This window comes from Erpetoichthys calabaricus, chromosome 3 (assembly GCF_900747795.2).
Source record: "Erpetoichthys calabaricus chromosome 3, fErpCal1.3, whole genome shotgun sequence".
Taxonomy (NCBI): Eukaryota; Metazoa; Chordata; class Cladistia; order Polypteriformes; family Polypteridae; genus Erpetoichthys; species Erpetoichthys calabaricus.
In genome coordinates, this window is record NC_041396.2 from 236,971,656 (window position 1) to 236,991,665 (window position 20,010).

Below are 20,010 nucleotides of genomic sequence, written 5' to 3' on the forward strand. Positions count from 1 at the left end.
TGCGTGGCTACGCGGGCAAGATAAGTGTATATTTCTTAATATTAGTTTTGAATCTAGTGTTTATAAAATGAACGCACGTGTCATGAGTTTATAATTTATAAATCATATTATCAAAAACTATATTTTCATATTTCATATTTTGGGACGGGGCTTAAAGTTATCAATCATTCATAATACCTCCTGTGACAGTTCCTTTCTGATGGTACTATCATGCATTTCACTTGTTGAAGACTAAACTTCGGCCCACAAACAAACAGCAACTGAAAGCCGCTGCAGTAAAGGCCTGGCAGAGCATTACAAAGGAGGAAACCCAGCATCTGGTGATGTCCATGAGTTCAAGACTTCAGGCTGTCATTGCCAGCAAAGGGTTTTCAAGTATTAGAAATGAACGTTTTATATCCAGTTATTTAATTTGCCCAATTACTTTTGAGCCCCTGAAATGAAGGGATTGTGTTAAAAAAATGCTTTAGTTGCCTCACATTTTTATGCAATCACTTTGTTCACCCCACTGAATTAAAGCTGAAAGTCTGCACTTCAACAGCATCTGAGTTGTTTCATTTAAAATTCATTGTGGTAATGTACAGAAACAAAATTAGAAAAAAGTTGTCTGTGTCCAAATATTTATGGACCTAAGTGTAAATATTTGCTACTCTCAAACTTACACCTCACAGGGTTATCTAACTATATCTGCAGACAGTCCCTCTTTTTTATTTGCTAAGGTCTTTAATTTAAACTTCAATGCTAATATTTGATGCTGACTTTAAATTCCTTTACCACCTTTTCTTTACTTCTCATTAAATGTCTGTTACTTTTTCAACTTGAAATTCCACAGTAACAGAAACAATGTTCTCTTTAATTTATTTTGAATATCTTCAGGAGTGTAGATATATTGCAGGTTGATATGGCATTAAAGACAATATAATCAATTAAATTAATAAAATTGTTCCTTTTAGTTTGCCACAATACATTGTCCTTAGCCCTGAACTATGTTTTTATAGATTTTTCCTTTCTTCCACCACCACTTTCCTTCCTGATATTTGCTAGGATAGGCTGCAGTTTCCTTGTGACTTTGTCCTGCAAAAGTGGACTATGAAACTGAATGGATGGATGGATGGATGGATGGATGGATGGATGGATGGATGGATGGATGGATGGAGACAATAAGCCTGAATGTCTCAACCTATTTTACTCCCATTTGAACACATATTCACCAATTGGACAGGCAGGTGGAAGTTTGTAAATTATTGCTGTATCCTTAAATTAAGTAAATGGATACCATTATGTATTAAAAATTCCCACACTCCTACTGTGTTGTGTGTTAACTTCTCAAATATATACAAAATAATTTGGGTATAATGTAAAACAATGACATTACCTGTTACTTGAAAATACCACATTTTCCATATAGTAGCTATGCCTTCACCCCATGTTTAACCACACTGTGCTTTTGCTGAGGCACTGTATTGTTATTCAAATGCAAACACAGAGGGAATATCCACTAACACCCAGTAACTGCCCACCAACAGACTTTGTTTCTTCCCTTTTTACACTTTCAAATTAGCTCAACAAAGACATTATTGGCACTCCCAGGCTACTTTGCAACAATATGCATAAAAAGTCCTTAGTGAATGAAAAATCACCTATACTTCAATGCTAAGACCTTTTATGGCAGGTGTTATGAAGCTCCAAGACGCTCGGTATAGGAAATTGTATGAGTTAAAATCCATTGGTTTAATTTAAACAATGTGTACGTGTGGGGCTTGTGAGGTGGTTGTTGAATCCACAAACATAGGAATCAATGCATTTTATTCTGGATGGGGTGTTAATATATATTATATCCAAATGTGTCAACTCCAATCTTGTCCTTCTGTTTAATTTCTTCCCACTTCTCCACATAACCAATGGCAACACATAAAATATGTACTGTACATGAAAGTAAGTGAACTGCAAACCTTAAAATTCTGATTCTTCAAAACTTTTAACTAACATAGAAATATCAACTTATAGTAATTTTTAACAATATAATTTACTTAACAATTTATCTTTAAAATGTAATTAAAAAAATGCTTTAATGTACAGTATTTAAATGTTCAGAGAGCTGACATGATGTGAATTTAACATATTCAGTTTAGCGTTCACTGCCCATGACAAAGGTCAGGACAAAAAGAAACCCATTTAAGAAGCACCTAAGACTGATGACTAGGTCAGAGAGCATGTAGACTATGAAGGATTTACCAGGCTACTTTAGTTACTATGGGGCTTGAGAAACTCCCATAAATTAATGCTTGCTCTTACAATGGACTTTACAATGTTCATAAAGGTATGATGTTTTTGGGAAACTCCATCCAGATTTGCAGATTGGATGCTAGATTTTTTTTTCTCAATTCAAAAACACAATCAATTACATATTTATTGGAAAATCATTTAACCTGGTACCTTAAATTATGTATTGGTCAGTATTATGAAAATGTAACACATAGGGTCATGAAAAAAAGGGAAGAAATGAGGAAGAAGTGGCTAAGATCAAAAATGTGATATCCTCATCTGTTTCATTCAATAACCTAAAGCTGCAGGCCTGAAAGAAAAGGATGTGACCTCATACTGACACTAATCGAAAGTTAAAATGGGACCTTCAAAAAACAAAGCAACACTGTATTTTATTTAATACACACTTAATAAGTATTTAATCGAATAAGCCCCTCAAGGAAATATGTTTTAAATTAAAGCATTCCACCTTAACAATACATTCTTTTCTATTGTGTTCTCATTATACTGACACATTTTTACACAAATATGAAATACATTATTGTTTCACTGACTCTGAGATTTGTATACATTTATTATTAACTGAGTCATTTTTGAAGAAATCTTTTTAAAGTACTTTTACTTACTACTTTCACAATTTTCAGTACATCCAATGGGTATTTTCTTGATCTTGACCTCTCCATTCATATGTCACTACTTATAACTTTTACTCATCCATGATGTCCAACCCTCATTATTATTATACAGAGGTAATAGTCTAATGATTCACTTTACAGGTACATCAAATAATTAACATTATTTACTTCTAGGGAAACACTTAAAACATGAACTTATTTAAGCTAATTAACATACTCAAGTACCCTAAACATGTAATCATTCTATTATGACACACTTTACTAAAATCTTTTCAAAATTCATTATTAACTTCAATTTAAATAAAACATGACTCATTCAAGGTCAACTTTATTTTGAATTTCCAACTGGATGAACGCAAATTAAAATACCTCCTTTTGGGTGCTTCTTATATTAATTAACATACTGTAAATGGGTGTGTATTTGCCTGGGTCAATGCAATTTTAATTTCCTTTTTGCAGCAATATGTTACCTATTTTCTTAGAGAGATTATTTATTTATTTTTCTTCACTGTAAAAAAAACAACTTCAAAAATATTAATTGAGCTTGACTTTAAAAGTTAAATGAACTAGCAGTTCATTAAAATGTTGAATCATCTTTAAAAAATAATTAAATTCAGTGTTTTTAGCTTTGTGTTATTGGAATGTGCAAGAGAAAGTTTGGGGAACTTAATAATTTACGTTTATAACTGGTTTTGATACTCCACGATATTGCACATGCTCATTAAATTCTTTGACGCTCTCATGTTAGGAGCCATAGAGTAATTTCTCGCTAAAGTAAGCATCGTTACTTTCTCCATCGCCATTTTCTTCAGTTTCTCCGAGAGAAAAGTGCTAATACAAATTTTTCATCAGATTAAAACGACAAGGCGATATCTTTAGGCTTAATAAGGTAAGGTTACATTAATCTGCTTAAGTCACGCGTTATATAAACAATTTTTATGAATATATATTTAGGATTTAATAAAGACTAAAGTAAAATTATTCTACATGTCGAGGGTTCGGTCTGTTTGATGTGGTTTTCCCCGTGTATGAAGTTTTAGTTCCAGTTTGTTTTACAAATGTTGAATTTCTCCTATTTAGTACAGTGTTATTTATCACTTTGAAGGGTGTTCGAGTGTGAGCACTCTTGAGAGACGTAAAGTTGTCCTGTAGAAAACCTGGACTCCCGAGAACTTGTGGTCTAAACGGTTTGAAATTGGGACTTTGAAGCTTCATGTCTCTGAAAAGAAGTGTTATTAAAACCAATTGTAGAGAAATCGATATTTTCCCAAAACTTGTTTATAAGCGTTACTTTTTCCAGAAATGTCCCTATTTTTGTTAAAATGAACAATAGTTCTCAAAACGCAACAAAAGTATGAAAATTGTGCCAAATACACATAAAATTGGCACCAATGTATAGAATACAAGTTGTGAATTTTGTGACAGCATTTACATTTTTTTTAACGTTACTGATTATTTTTAAATCACATAACACTCTTTAAGTTTCAACTTGACGAAAGAATGATGAAATTTGACCTGGGAAAACAGAAAACGTCTCCGCTTCTGTCGGAAATGCATGCTCACCCTGGCGCGCTCCGGTTTGTACAGTACATTTCGGGGAAGATGAAAAAGATACCGGACATGGGGAATGCGCAGTGGTTTTGTTAGTAAGATAGATTTCATCTGGCTTTATTTTCTGGGATGAATCCCAACTGCATTTTGGCCAAATTTGGATCGGATCGTCACTTTGTTGTTTCCTGACGGTCTCAGGCCTAGCATAATCCAAGGTTATGGAACAGTTTTCCACTGTCATTGAGACTGGCAGAATCTTCGGGTGTCAAAGTGGGATGCATCTGTTCCGGACAGACTTTTGGGTAGCTCTGTCATCTGAGGGTTATGTTTTTACTATCTTTTTAATATTTCATTTTATTCCATATTTTACATTGCTTTGTGACTTTTGTCTGTGAGGCGCTTTATAAATACATTTTTACTTTTACTGTTTCATTTTTAAAATAACGCATAAATTACATAGTGTAAAGTCAACTACGTAAAAGCTAAGACAGACAGCAATCCAGCATTGATTTTTTTGAAGGTTAATGCCTAATGTGCATTTTACGTATCATATTTTGTCTTTTTGTTTAGTCGAAGTCCCTTAGAAAGACGTATAAAAAGACCCCCGATTTCTGTAGCCTGGCGATACAGCTTCTCAAATGGTAGGTTTGCATTTCAAAAATAAAAGACCCCAAATATAACATGTCAGTATTGCGTGCCATTTTAAAGGTCTTGGTTTGAATAAAAAGGCAAAATATGAGTTGCGAAATGTACTTTAGGAACTGAATTTCATAAAAAATAGATTTGTGTCTGTTTTGTCTTTAACGCAGTTGACTTTGCATTGGTATAAGTTATGCGTTATCTTAAAATGTATTTAAAAAAGCAGTAATGGTCACAAAAAATGTAAAGGCTGTCAGAAAATTCACAAGTGCTATTCTACATATTGGTGCCAACTTTGTGTGGTATGCACCCATTTCTGACCGTTTTCGGACTTACTGTGTTTTGAGAACTATTTTTGATTTTTATAAAAACAGGGACATTTCTGTAAAAAAAGGAATGCTTGTAAACAAATTCCCATAGTTGGTTTTAACGCTATTGCTCTTTTCGTTTTGGAGATATGAAGCCTAATAGTCCGAATGTCAAACTAACTTTACTATGGTATGAATGCAATATGTGCAGTGGTTCTGTTGCACAAATTTGTACATTTTACTTTTGATTTCTAAGAAAATGTAATATTTGCGCAAATTACTGCCTTTTTAAATTATTAAACCATATTAGTGCTAAGGGAGCAGTTTATACATACTACAAGTACTGATGATATGTATTTTGCAAAGTAATCACAATAGAGAGGAAATATACTCACAATTCTAATATGTAATTAAGGGGAAAAGGTACATTTTATAAGTCTTTAAGATACTGTAAACTGTGATAAAAAGATTCAAAGCCATTTTTATTAAATGTCTGCAGGGAGTCACTTTTGACAGTATTAATTAGTGCAAGAGAAACTTTTTCCAGAATGCTAGGCATTCTGCCAAATATTTTGCCAGCTCTACCAGCTATATATATTGTCAAGAAAACTGTTTAGATTGTTTTGTTAGGTTTGGAATCCTTTGTAATATACAGCGGTAGGCTGATCCGTGTCTCATTACATTATTGTGAATATATTGCTCTGATTGTGTCTAATTACAATGTAGACTTATATATACATACAGTATGGAAATCTATAAGAACCTTGAGCACGGGGAAGGTGCTATATAAATAAGATGTATTATTATTATAGTCATATTAATTAAGTTGTTCTTTTCTCTTGAAAGGGATTAGAATGCAGTGCAAGTTGTGCAAATTTTCACATCCCACAGGAGAGGTTCTCCTTAAACACTACAGACTCCGACACTATCAAGGTAGACAGCGGCCATTTCCCTGCCTTTGTACAGATTGCATTTACTCCTTTAAAACCACTGGGGCATTGAAGTCCCACCTCTCAAGATCACATTCAAGCACTGTTCAGTTTGAAGATAATGCCACATTTTATTGTCAGTTGTGTGACTTCAAAGATGTCTGTAAACCAGGTATGTACTTTAGCCATATAAGGTCACATTTAAATTTGCATGAAACTGTGAGATGCCCTTTTACTAACAGTAACTTCCAAACGAATGTGCTTTCAACATTTAGCTGTCATAAGAGTCGGAAACATAAAAACTACACTATTAATGATTTCTGATTATCATTAATTACTAAAAACAACCAATCGGAAGGAGACCATGGGCGATGAATGTCATGGTAGAAATAGACAACACAGAATCAATTGTAGGCAGTGAGTTAGTTCTCGGGGAAAGCAGCTCTGTTATAACTTGTGCAGAGACAGAGGAATTTTCTGACTCAGAGCCCATTGAACATGAAACACTTGAACACAAACTTGCATCATTGCTTCTTTACATGCAAACTGTTTTGCATGTTTCCAAAAGTGCAACACAGCAAATTTTAAGTGAATTTAATGATATTGTGTTAGTTTCAGAATTTACAACTAAACAAGCAATAAATGCAATTCTGAAAAAGTACAAACAGCATATTAATAATAGTCACATAGAAGAATTATCAAAAGCTATTTCACAAGCTGTTTTGAAGATGAACCCTCTTTTTATAACTACAACAGAGAAAAGCATCTTTTCAACAGACTATAGAAGGAATATATACTTTAAAAAACATTTTTGTGTAATTGAGCAAGTCGAATATCTATATGATAGAGCACACCAAAATACCTTCGTTTATGTATCAATTTTTAAAGTATTTACAGTATTGTTGAACAGAAGTGATGTTTTTGAAAGGGCTGTTTTTCATGAAGAATGTTTACCTGGTCAATACAAGTCTTTTCGAGATGGAAAATATTTTAAGGAGAATAGCCTTTTCAGGGGCCAGGAAAAGTGTATTTCTCTTAGAATCTGCATTGATGAATTTGAAATCTGTAATCCTTTGGGAACATCAAAGAAGAAACACAAAATTACTGCTGTTTATTGGGTGATTCTTAGTTTGACTGCAGAGTTCCGTGCTAGTTTGTCCTCAGTTCAGCTTGCAACGTTTGGCAAAAGTAATGATGTGAAAAGATTTGGTTATGACAAATTTCTTGATCCACTGACTAAACATATAAGCACTCTAGGAAAGGAAAGTATGTATGTCAATGTGCTCGATGAACATTTAAAAGGAACTGTGTTTTGTGTCTGTGCTGACAATCTTGCAGCACACAGCCTTGCTGGCTTTCAAGAAAGCTTTTGTGTAGAGAAGTTGTGTCGATTTTGCCAGGCCAGCAGAGAGGACATACAAAACAAAAATGCTACCTATTTTCTGTTAAGAACAGTTAGGCACCACAACTCTGTTTTGGAATAGCTCAGAGGTGACAATGGCATGTTAAGTTTAAAAGGCGTAAAAAAGGAATGATGTCTCAGTAAGCACTTGTCATTCTTTCATCCAGTCACTGGGTTTCCACCAGATCTCCTTCATGACCTTTTTGAAGGAATTGTCCCAGTTGAGATTTTCTGCAAGCCTAAAAAATGTAATATCTAAAGGATATTTTACTCTTGATGTTCTGATTAACTCTATCAAATGCTTTCACTACAAAGACACAGATAGAGTGAATCGGCCCCAGACAATTGCCAAATTCAGTTTTGCAAAGGGAACTATAGGTGGCAATGGTCACGAAAACTGGACATTGTTACAATTGCTGCCACTAATGATTGGCAGTTTTATACCTGAGAATGAAGCTTCATGGGAGGTATTGATGGATTTGAAAGACATTGTTGAGCTGGTAGTTTCAGCAAAATTCTCAGAAGCAACTTTGTGTTATCTTGAGTGTAAAATATTAGATCACAGACTGTTACTATTAGAAATGTTTCCTGGGGTGAGATTGCGACCCAAGCACCACTATATTGAACACTACCCTCACTTGATCCATTGTTTTGGGCCATTAGTGGAACTATGGACCATGAGGTTTGAGGCAAAGCATAGTTTTTTTAAAAGGATAGTGCATGATGTTCACAATTTTAAGAACATTATGGTCACCCTGGAAACAAAACATCAACTCATTATGGCCTACTACTTAGATGGCCCAAACCTTTCCCAACACCCTTGAATATACATAATGTTAAAATGGTCAAAACCTCTAGCTTGGAGGTGCCTCTAAGAAATGCAATATGGAAAAAATATCCACACAAACAGTTTACAACTGTAGCTGCAGACATTCACATGCATGGAATTCAATTCACAAAGGGCATGATTTTATCAGCAGGGCAATGTAGTGGCTTGCCAGAATTCTTAAAAGTTATGTGGATTTTAGTTGACTCAAACAAGGTTTCATTCTTGTGCCAAAACCTGGTGTCTTGGTATACAGAACACTATAGGTATTATGAGTTTGCTGAAAAAACTGCGGTTGAAATCCTTGAGCTGTAAGACCTAAATGATTACCATCCCTTGACAGCTTACAGAGTTGGAAGGAGGGCACTGATTTAACTGAAGAAATCTCTCATTCATTGATTGTTGTTTTTATTAAAAGTAAGTAAACACATCTTTAATATTAATAGGACAGTAGTTATTTTGTATTTTGTAAATAAAACTATCAGTTTGAGGTGAGGCCTAATCAAGAGGACTAGAAGCAGCATCCTGAATTTTTTTTCTATTTAAAGTGAGCGGTTCAAAATTGTCTCTGATTCTTTTTAAACGCACTAATGTTATTTATTTTGATAGTTATGAATTAACTATGAAGTCATTAGAGGTATTTTGACAGCATACCAGTGTCTATTATTTTTTTTTTTGAGAGGATGGGAATTGGGTGAATGACTGCCTTAGTTTAAGCTCTCATAAGTTATTTTCTGACTGTTTATTTCTAAATTAGTTTTTGGCTTGTCGGTTTTATATTTAGCCTTGGAAGTGCTGTTTATCAGTATCATGATTTTCTTGGAGTCACAGCTGCCACAGCTTGTATACATGTTATTCCACACTGTTATAACAATCATGTATTTGAAATATCTTTTATTTTCCCCCACAGATGTTGCTGCATGTAATTATAGCTCCTAATAATATAAAGAGAGTTCAGGTTTGCTTCGCATTTAGGAGACCTGGGTTCGCTTCCCGGGTCCTCCCTGCGTGAAGTTTGCATGTTGTCCCCGTGTCTGCGTGGGTTTCCTCCAGGCGCTCCGGTTTCCTCCCATAGTCCAAAGACATGGTTAGGTGGATTGGTAATTCTACATTGGCCCTAGTGTGTGCTTGGTGTGTGGGTGTGTTTGTATGTGTTCTGCGGTGGATTGGCACCCTGCCCGGGATTGGTTCCTGTCTTGTGCCCTGTGTTGGCTGGGATTGCCTCCAGCAGACCCCCGTGACCCTATGTTTTGATTCAGCGGGTTGGAAAATGGATGGATGGAGTTCAGGTTTCAGAAACACCCAAGTCAGTGGATCAGCTAAAAGAAAATCTTAAACAGAAATTGCAGGTGAAAGATGACTTTTTGCTTCAGTTTGAAGATCCTGAATTTGGCCATGAACTTTGCAATTTGACTGATATATCAGATCTTCCTTCAGATAGGGCAGTATTGAAAATAGTTTGGCATACTCTTGGAAAATCGGAGGAGATATCTTACATATCCTCTCTGGACACTGCTAGTTTATCATCCTCCTCATCCACTAGTTCACACCAGAGTTCCCCATCAGCACTGCGGATACAGCGTGAGAATGCAGAGCAGTGGCCTTGTCTATTCCCCATTCCATCATTTTCTTACAATGTTGAGTTGAGACTTTCCAAAGACAATGATATATTTAGAGAAAATAAAACACTTTTCACTATACCACGAGAGATGAAAATGGACATCTTAGATAAAATAGCCGAAGCTGTTTTTGCCTATAAGGCCTACCCAAGCACTGAAGAAATAGAATTGGTGGCCATTTCACTAATTGAAAAATTTCCATGTCTTAAAGATGCAGGGTCAGGACAAGGTTATCAAGGGTGGGTTATGAGTCTTAAATATAAATTAGGAAATTACCGCCAAGAAATTACGAGCAGCAGACTGCACAGAGGTAACTATAAATCATAAAAGGAAGGCAGAGGAGTGCAAACGTCCTTTCAAAAAAGCAAAAAGAGCTGAAGTGAATTTTGTCCCAGACAACTCAACTGGGAATACTGATGAAACTTTAGAAAAGGAAAGGCAGGCTTTAGAAGTGGAGATGAATAAGAAACTTCCCAACATGATATTTATTACCTCAAAAATGGAAATTACATTTTCATTACGCAGGTAAGAGATAATGGAGGAAGAGCCCCTGGTTCAGAATGTCAAAAAAGATGGCCTGCACTATTCTTGCAAGAACAGGTAGGTTATATTTTTGTGCCTACAGCATTTCTATTCAAACGTCTCCTGAAACATTTATGCAGTAGATTATATACGTAAGTACCAAATGTAGCAGTCATTTGAATTAATGAACACCTTTTTGCTACAAAACTAAAAAGACAAACATGTTTTACCAACAGATATGTGCAGAGTTTTACAGAATCACAAGAACTGAGCTAAAGAAAACTTTCTTTTCATCCTTGGATACACATTCGGCAAAGCTGATTAAGTTGTACAGAGCAAGAAAGGGAGTACTTGGCGAGGATATTCAAATCCTTTTGGACAGACTTGATGAACAGGTAATATTTTTGTATTCTCTAACCTAGAAGTGAAATAAATTCATTGACTTAAAAAATTTTCAGTATTGTAAGATGCAAATCTTATACATTGTTGTGCTATTGCTAACAACACAGCAAAATTGTAAAAAAAAAATGTGCTTTTATTTTGTTCCTTTTTTTATTGACTAACAGACCACTGATGTTCTTGTACATCGAAAACATACAGCTCTTCAAAGACTCCCATTATTTTTGAGGGAGAAGACTGACATTCTGCTGAGGACTTGTCTGGTAATCGATCTTATTGTTTATGTAATGGGAAATTGACAATTAACGATCTAATGTTATCTGATGAATTTTAAAGTATTTTAGATGTTTTTCACACTAACAGTAACATACATGCTTTAAAAAACAAAGATTTGTCTCGAGACAGAAAAGACTGCTAATGGATAGTCTGTATTTATCTCCACATATTTGTCACATGGTTTTTACTTCTAGTGCAGTATTTTTTATTGCTTTTGGCTAAATCAAGACAATGGAGTTTTACTTTGGTAGGCATTTTGCTATATTATTGAATCTTATTGTATTGTGTTCTATTTCACAAATTTTCTCTCTTTACTTCAGGAAACAGACCCAGAGGAAAGTTGCACCCAAGGCCTGAAAGTGGGTATCATCATTATTGTTGAGGATGATGTTGCCAATGTCCATTTCAACCCCAATATTGTCAGAACAGGCATTGTACTGGAGGAGCAGATTGTGCGGGATGAGCTGCGTGATCTGCCCAGTGCATTTGCACTCCTGTTTGGCTTACTCTATGTACTAAATATTGACTATCCCAGGGAACTAAAATATACTTTTGAGGCAATTCAAAAGGTGTTTATGAACCTAGGTTCCCAGTGCGCTGCAAGAGTCCAGTCTGTGAAAAACAAACTTCTGCAGTAATCACAGATGCTGTTTGTCAGTTTTAGTTTAATTATTTCCACATTTATTTCTATTTTGTTTTTATTCCTAAAGTACTCTTTGCATAAGAGAAAAAAAAATACATATGGTTTATAAACAAGTAGTGTGTTTATTCCTGCTGAAAAGAAACGTTCATCAGATGTCAGAAAGATTAGGGAAAACAAGTATATTGTTTACTGGAAATTGATAATGGCTGAATGGCCATATGTTGTGTTCTCCTTCTTCTTTCAGTATGGAATAAGTTCCTTGTTCCTTGTGTGTTTCAAAGTATTGTGAAAGGGTGGCAATAGGTTGCAAAGATGGGGGCTCACTGAGAGTGTACTGGGCAGCAGTCACTCCTGTGTGAGGCATTCAGAGAAGAGAGAACCACATGAGCAGAAACAGAGATCCACTACATGTTAGTGTTACAATGATAGATAGATAGATAGATTGTGTATGTTACACAAATGTGATGGCTATCCCAGAAGGGAAATTATAGGACTGGTGGTGCAAAGCGAAAGAAGGGACCAGGGAAGGCTCGCACAAGGTTACAGGATTACTTGACCGAGACCTGGAAACATATTGCCATGAATTGGCTTTTGGTTGCCAATTAGTGAGTGACTCCTGGGAAATCTAGCAGGGTGGGACAACACTGATCTTTCCTTTCATCGGCAGGTAGCATGCAATTATGCTGTTAAGAAACGGACCATCTAAGGGGGTGTTAGTTGTCCTGGACTTGCTCAGTATCAGAGAACCTGGCTCCAGTGATTTCATGTTATCTACTGTCAGGTGATTCTACAACCTCATGCCTGCCCACCCAGGTATTCACAACTTCCCTCTAGAAGATCAGGCCTCCATGTCATGTGCTGGGTCTAGGAGAACAAGGCTCATATCGAATTTATGTCCACCCTACTGCATATGCCTCAGTTGCCAGAGTGGCATGTTCAAGCCCTCTACTGCTGGTTTGGTTCTCTTTCTCTTCTTCAAAGTTTATGCAGGAGTTAAAGCTTTCCTGATCCATGTTAGTGGTGCACATATTCCTGACAAGCCCTTGCAAGCATTGCACCCCTTCACTCTGTTCAAATAAGCATTTAACATTTTTAATTCATTATTAATAATTGTTGTTGAACAACATTGACCAAATTTTCCTTTGTTGGGCTAATCTGGGAATAGAAATTTTAACTGAAGAAGATGCCTTTAATTTCTTAAGCATAAATGCTCAGTCTTCTAAACTGTCACACTAAAAAAATGTGACTTTATTTGCTTTTGTTTTGGCTCAAATGTCATTGAGAACCGTATTTTTTTTTTCAAAATTGAATTAATGGAATTGATATTTAAAACAGAAATGTGCCTGTATATAAATATAAAACGTGTACAGTATATAAAATCATTTTGCAGTCTTGTTGACTTAATACATTTTTTTTTCAAACTTTGTGTTGTCATTTTTATTAGATTTCTTTAAACAGTTTTACTTAAAGAGCTATTACAAACGCAGAAATGTATGTTGACTTTTTTAAAAATGGAAAAATTAAGCAACCAACTGCATAGTATTTTCAAGTGTACTCAACTAATGGGCATGGAATATGAACTGATAGGAATTATTAAGTTTAAAGCAATTTCTATACACAAAGTTTAATTTGTCTAATAAATTGACACTCATAAAATACCAACACTTAAAATGTTAGGTATGCCGAACTACAGGATATAAGTAGGTTTGACTTAAAATTAAAAGTATCTTTGATAACTGCAGACAAGTTTACCGAACTTAAACTTTAAATTAGATTGAACCTTTGTCCATCCATCCATCCATCCATTTTCCAACCCGCTGAATCCGAACACAGGGTCACGGGGGTCTGCTGGAGCCAATCCCAGCCAACACAGGGCACAAGGCAGGAACCAATCCCGGGCAGGGTGCCAACCCACCGCAGGACACACACAAACACACCCACACACCAAGCACACACTAGGGCCAATTTAGAATCGCCAATCCACCTAACCTGCATGTCTTTGGTATGTGGGAGGAAACCGGAGCGCCCGGAGGAAACCCACGCAGACACGGGGAGAACATGCAAACTCCACGCAGGGAGGACCCGGGAATCGTACCTAGGTATTACTTACAAAATTGAGTTTATGTGACTAAATTGCCCCAAAGTTGAGATAACTTAAAAAAAGCTTTGCAGCTGGTTGCTTTATTTTTTTTTAAGTTTTCTCAAGTTTCATTTTTTTTACAGTGATGTCATTCTTGGTATTATTTCCCTGTTCATCCTAATTTTTAATATCACCCAAACACTTTTTATATCTCCTTGAACATTTTGGACTGTGTTACTTTCAAAATCGGAAGAGTACTTGTAATTTAAAGTACATGCCATTTTCTTAAAAAAATAATGTTGCTCCAGGGAATTTATGTTTTTTTTTTCTGAAACTTGAGCACAGGTCACTGGATTCACTGTTTAACGTTGTCGTTCTTCCATAATTTGATCATTTAAATCAGATTGTATTATTTTGAAAATAATTTGATCATTTAAATTTGATTTTAATATTGTTGATTGTTGTAAAATCAGTTATCTTTACTCCCACAGGTTTAATATTATTAAAAAAAAAATTTTAAACAGCACTTGTGATATACACAATTTATTTTTTGCTTCATTCATTTGAACCTACTATTATCACCAAACATAACATTAACAAATGTAAATGTACTCGTTTTTGTTACTCATTAGCAGTTATATATACAGTATATTGCTTTAATATGACATAACTAATGTAAGAAACAAACCTTTGTATGGAATAATATGACATTAGAGAAGAGTTGTGACATTAAGAAAGAGCTATTCTTAAATTTTATTAATTTATCCATCCATTTTCTTAATCCTCTTATCCACCATATCGTCCGGGTGCACGCGCTCCTAACCACAGTTGAATCATGTGCAGGTTATATTTGAACCATAGTCTCTCTATTTCTCTCTCTCTCTCTCTCTCTCTCTCTCTCTCTCTCTCTCTCTCTCTCTCTCTCTCTCTGTGTGTGTGTGTGTGTGTGTGTTGCGTGGACCAGCGCCCTGTCCAGGTATAGTTCCTGTTTTACGCCCGATAATTACTGGGATAAATTCCAGCTGATCTATGACCATGTTCTAAATGTTTTTATTTTTACGCATTCATTTAAAATGTATTGTTTTAAATATTTTCAAAGAGATGTACCCACATCCGTTATTTTAAACAATTTGCATACATAAAAACAAAATTAGTGCTGATCAAATAAATTAGTTAATGACGAGGATGGAGTGCATATTTTAAACGTCACCAAGAGCTTCAATGACTTTCGAAACCAAGGGTAGAAAAAAGCATAGATAATCGGGTTCATTCCAGAGTTCAAATATGCCAGCCAAATTAAAGCATTGTAAGTGAGCGGAGATACAGAAAAAGTTAAAAATTGGTTAATAACTGAAAAAATATAGAATGGTGACCAGCAAGCGATGAAAACGGCAACCACTACACCCAAAGTCTTTGCAGCTTTCCTTTCAGACTTTTTTGGTATATCACTTTTGCTTCCCCCAGTATTGAACTGAGTGGATATTAGTCGTGCATGTCTGCTTGCAATTATATATATATTAATATACAAGGTAATTATAACAGAAAATGGCACCATAAAAGAAACCAAAAGATCAGCTGAAGTCCATGCTTGTTTTAGTGTAACGATGCAGTTGTGGGGACAATAATTCTCACCCGACCCAGAATCGTTAGGCAGATTAAAAAAATACAGTGCACATGCGTAACTCGTTGCTAAAAGCCACATAGAGGCGGTAAAGATGGATACAAGGCGAACAGTCACTTTAGTCGAATATAATAGTGGGTAGCATATAGCAAGGCTGCGATCAACAGCTATAGCTACAATGTTAAATATGGACGTGTCTGTGAACAAACAAAAACATATCGAATAGATTACACAAAATATATCTCCGAAATACCAGCATGTTTCTACTGAATGAATAGCCATAAACGGCATAATAAGTAACCCCACCAAAAAATCTGCAAACGCTAAAGAGAGCACAAGTATGTTAGTCGGGGTGTGAAGCTGCTTGAAAAAGACGATGGAAATAATCACCAACAGATTTCCAAACGTTGCAAGTAGTACTCCAGCCGCAGCTATGCAGTAAAGGATCACAGTAACCGAAGTTGCTCGGATTTCTTTGATGCACAGTACATTGGCTGAATTAAAACAATACTGCAAGGTCTTGTTTTCCAGCATTTCCATGCACAGACCTCGAGCTTGAATTAAAGACAATCACCTTTAGAAGAACACGAGCACTTATAATACTTGTTTGGATACGCCCACCTTTCACGAAACTCGATTTAGTTATTAGTATCAGTCCCTTTTTTAATCTTTCTTGAATGTCAAAGTTTCAAATGATCTATTAATAATATCGTTTGTCTTGCAAAGCTTTTCAAAAAACCTTAAATTTAACCGACTGTTCCTTATAGTTGTGGGTAGTGTATAGTAAAAAGAAGTCAGGATGTATTTTGACCCTAACGAGTTTATTATGCACGGCACATGTTTTGATTGCTTTTCATGAATTCATCTATCCATTCATAAACTAAGATCATTCTTGCATCTGTCCCTGAATTCATTTAATCTAATCACAAGGTTATGGACAGCAGAAACCTAATCTGTCAAATTTCTGTAATTCTGTAATCTGTAATTTGAGAAATAGACATCTTACAGGAGTTCTGTTTTCATCTTTTTTAAATGAATACCAAAGATCTTTGCCATCTGCAACAAAGAAAAAATGATTTCGATATGTTAGCTATAATACATTTTTGCTGTCATCTGCCTTCCAATGTTGGGTTTTTAGCCGATATAAAGCATATCAATCTTGTTGTCAGTTTCAAATATGACCTTACCTGTTGAAACTCATTCACTAAAGAGCAGTCTTTTCATTGTAATATTTCTATAGAACATCATCCATTTTGAAAAACAATTTAACCTTTTTAAAAAAAAAAAAAAAAAGATTAATGCATTTACTTCATACATTGACCTGTTCATACCACATTTTCTGTTTACTAATTTTCAGTTTTATTACTGAGAAGTTAATTTTCAAGCCTTGGGATTCTGAAATGAATTCTGAAATGTATTATATAACACTTAATTAATATATACAATACATACAAGTTTAACGCTTTTAAGATAAGTTTGAATTGATGACATTTTAAGATATTTCAACTCTAAACACTCTACAAGCTTTCAAAAGCATGTTTCTTTAATTTTGTGTGTTCTGGAAAGTTGTACTGAACTTACATCACATGACTCAATTAATTAATCTCAAATCCTGCACCACCACACCCAACTATGAGAATTACTGGCAAAGGGATGAGGATAAGATGAGAGGTTTGGGTTAAGAGCTGGACTTAAATAACAGAGTGTAGAATCTAAAATAGACTTCTTGGGAAGGATGAGGAAGCTTGCAAAGGATATAAAAGGATGACTAAGTAGAAGAGATGTGTATTTACAGAGAGAAGTAGAACAATAGGAAGGAATAACAAAGAGAAAAAGTGGATTTTGGAATAATCCAAAGTCAGAAATACCAAGTGGATGACTGCATTAAGTCAGATTGACTGCTATCAGCAATGCTTGATTATTAAATTTGAATGAATGCAAGTTTAATTCGCCCCATGACCCTGTGTTCGGATTCAATGGGTTGGAAAATGGATGGATGAAGTTTACTTTGGGTATGGATCTGCCTCTCTGTTTATCATCAAATTTCAAATTCATATGAAACAACACACCCTTGCAAAACTTACAGTTCCTCAGATTCAAATTGTCCCAAACAATTGTGTTTAATTTACAAGAAAGGTTAATTGTAGATTCAGTGATAAAATGAGGCCATGAGATCTGAAAGACATTTCCAGTTCTATATTGGACAAAGCATAAATCATATACTGTAGGGCCAGTTGAAAAAAAGTTGAAAAACCAGCATCAAATATGTTATCACTTAAGGATCTTAAAATTCTAAATTAGGCTAGAAAGAAAAGATTAAATCTTAACCTGTGAGGAGGAAAACAGGGCAGGGAATTATAGAATTTATGAAGATGAGTTTGGGAAAAACATTCATCTTGACAATGACTAGGAAGGGCTGGAAAGACAAAGGAATATTCAATAATAGTGTAATTGACAACTTTTTGTCTGAAGTATAGCGAAATGTTGAACTTTAGATCTCGTGTAGTGAGCAACACTTTCATCTCCTGGTCCTTCTCTTTAGAAATGTATCTGCCATTTTCCCGCCAGTGGCCTAACATTCCTGCTGTGCTCCCTGCTGTTGAATAGCAAGTCCTCAGGTAAGGCCTTTACTATCAATAAAAAATCTACCAGGGCTGAATCTTAGACCAATCCATTATAGTATGAGTCTTTTTACCTCTCTTATATTTTCTAAGATATCTCCTCATTGCATGTTAATATTTTATTCACTGATCCAGTGTGTGTTCATCTATATTCTGTATTAAATCTTTGCAGTTTTCCTTCAAACTCTTGTCTATGTCTGCTTACCTGAACAACTTTAAACATATATATTCATCCCATCCATCCATCTCCTTTTGTTTATCTGGTTGTGGAAGCAGCAGTTTAAGCAAAGAATAATTTATACAACCTTCATATAGAGCTCTGGTATATCATTAAGTGCATGGCATATAAATATTTGCTACTCTCAAACTTAACATCACAGGGTTATCTAACTATATCTGCAGACAGTCCCTCTTTGTTTAATTGCTAAGGTCATTATCTTTGATTTAAACTTCAATGCTAATATTTGATGCTGACCTTAAATTCCTTTACCACCTTTTCCTTACTTCTCATTAAATGTCTCTTACTTTTTCAACTTTAAATCCCACAGTAGCAGAAACAATTTTCTCACTAATTTATTTTGAAGATTTTCAGGACTGTAGATATATTGCAGCTTGATATGGCATTAAAGGCAATATAATCATTTAAATTAATAAAATTGTTCCTTTACTTTGCCACAGTACATTGTCCTTAGCCCTGAACTAATTTTTTTTTATAGATTTTTCCTTTCTTCCACCACCACTTTCCTTCCTGATATTTGCTAGGATAGGCTCCAGCTTCCCTGTGATTTCGTGCTGCAAAAGTGGGTTACGAAACTGAATGGATGGCTGGATGGAGACAATAAGCCTGAATGTCTCAATCTATTTTACTCCCATTTGAACACATATTCACCAATTGGACAGGCAGGTGGAAGTTTGTAAATTATTTCTGTATCCTTAAATTAAGTGAATGGATTCCATTATGTATTAAAAATTCCCACACTCCCACTGAGTTGTGTGTTAACTTATCAAATATATACAAAATAATTTGAGTATAATGCAAAACAATGACATTACCTGTTACTTGAAAACAGTGGCACCACATTTTCCATATTGTAGCTATGTCTTCACCCCATGTTTAAGCACACTGTGCTTTTGCGGAGGCACTGTATTATACTGTATTGTTATTCAGCCACTGTCTGAAGGTTATTAATTAATGCAAACAGGCAAACACAGAGCAGATATCCACTAACACCCGGTAACTGCCCACCAACAGATTTTGTTTCTTCCCTTTTTACACTTTGAAATTAGCTCAACAAAGACATTGTTGACACTCCTGAAACAATATGCATAAAAAGTTCTTATTGAATGAAAAATCACCTATACTTCAATGCCAAGAACTTTTATGGCAGGTGTTACAAAGCTCCAAGAGGTTTAGGAAATTGTATGAGTTAAAACCCATTGGTTTAATTTAAACAATGTGCAAGCGTGGGGTTTGTGAGGTGGTTGTTGAAGCCACAAACATAGGATTCAATGGATGTTATTCTGGATGGTGTGTTAATATATATTATATCCAAATGTGTCAACTCCAATCTTTTCTTTCTGTTTTATTTCTTCCCACTTCTTCACATAACCAATGGCAACACATAAAACATGTACTGTAAATGAAAGAAAAGTGAACTGCAACCTTAAAATTCT

General features: G+C 35.1%; 2 long non-coding RNA genes across 2 annotated transcripts in view; both read left to right on the forward strand.

Annotated features, from left to right (window-relative positions):
* Window positions 1–20,010, forward strand: part of LOC127526967 (uncharacterized) — a 103,324-nt gene that overhangs the window by 23,686 nt on the left and 59,628 nt on the right. The gene's annotated exons all lie outside the window — the stretch shown is intronic.
* LOC127526963 (uncharacterized) lies at window positions 10,962–11,961 on the forward strand. The gene is made up of 3 exons (XR_007934329.1): window positions 10,962–11,091; window positions 11,263–11,358; window positions 11,692–11,961. It is a non-coding gene; the product is annotated as an uncharacterized LOC127526963 (long non-coding RNA).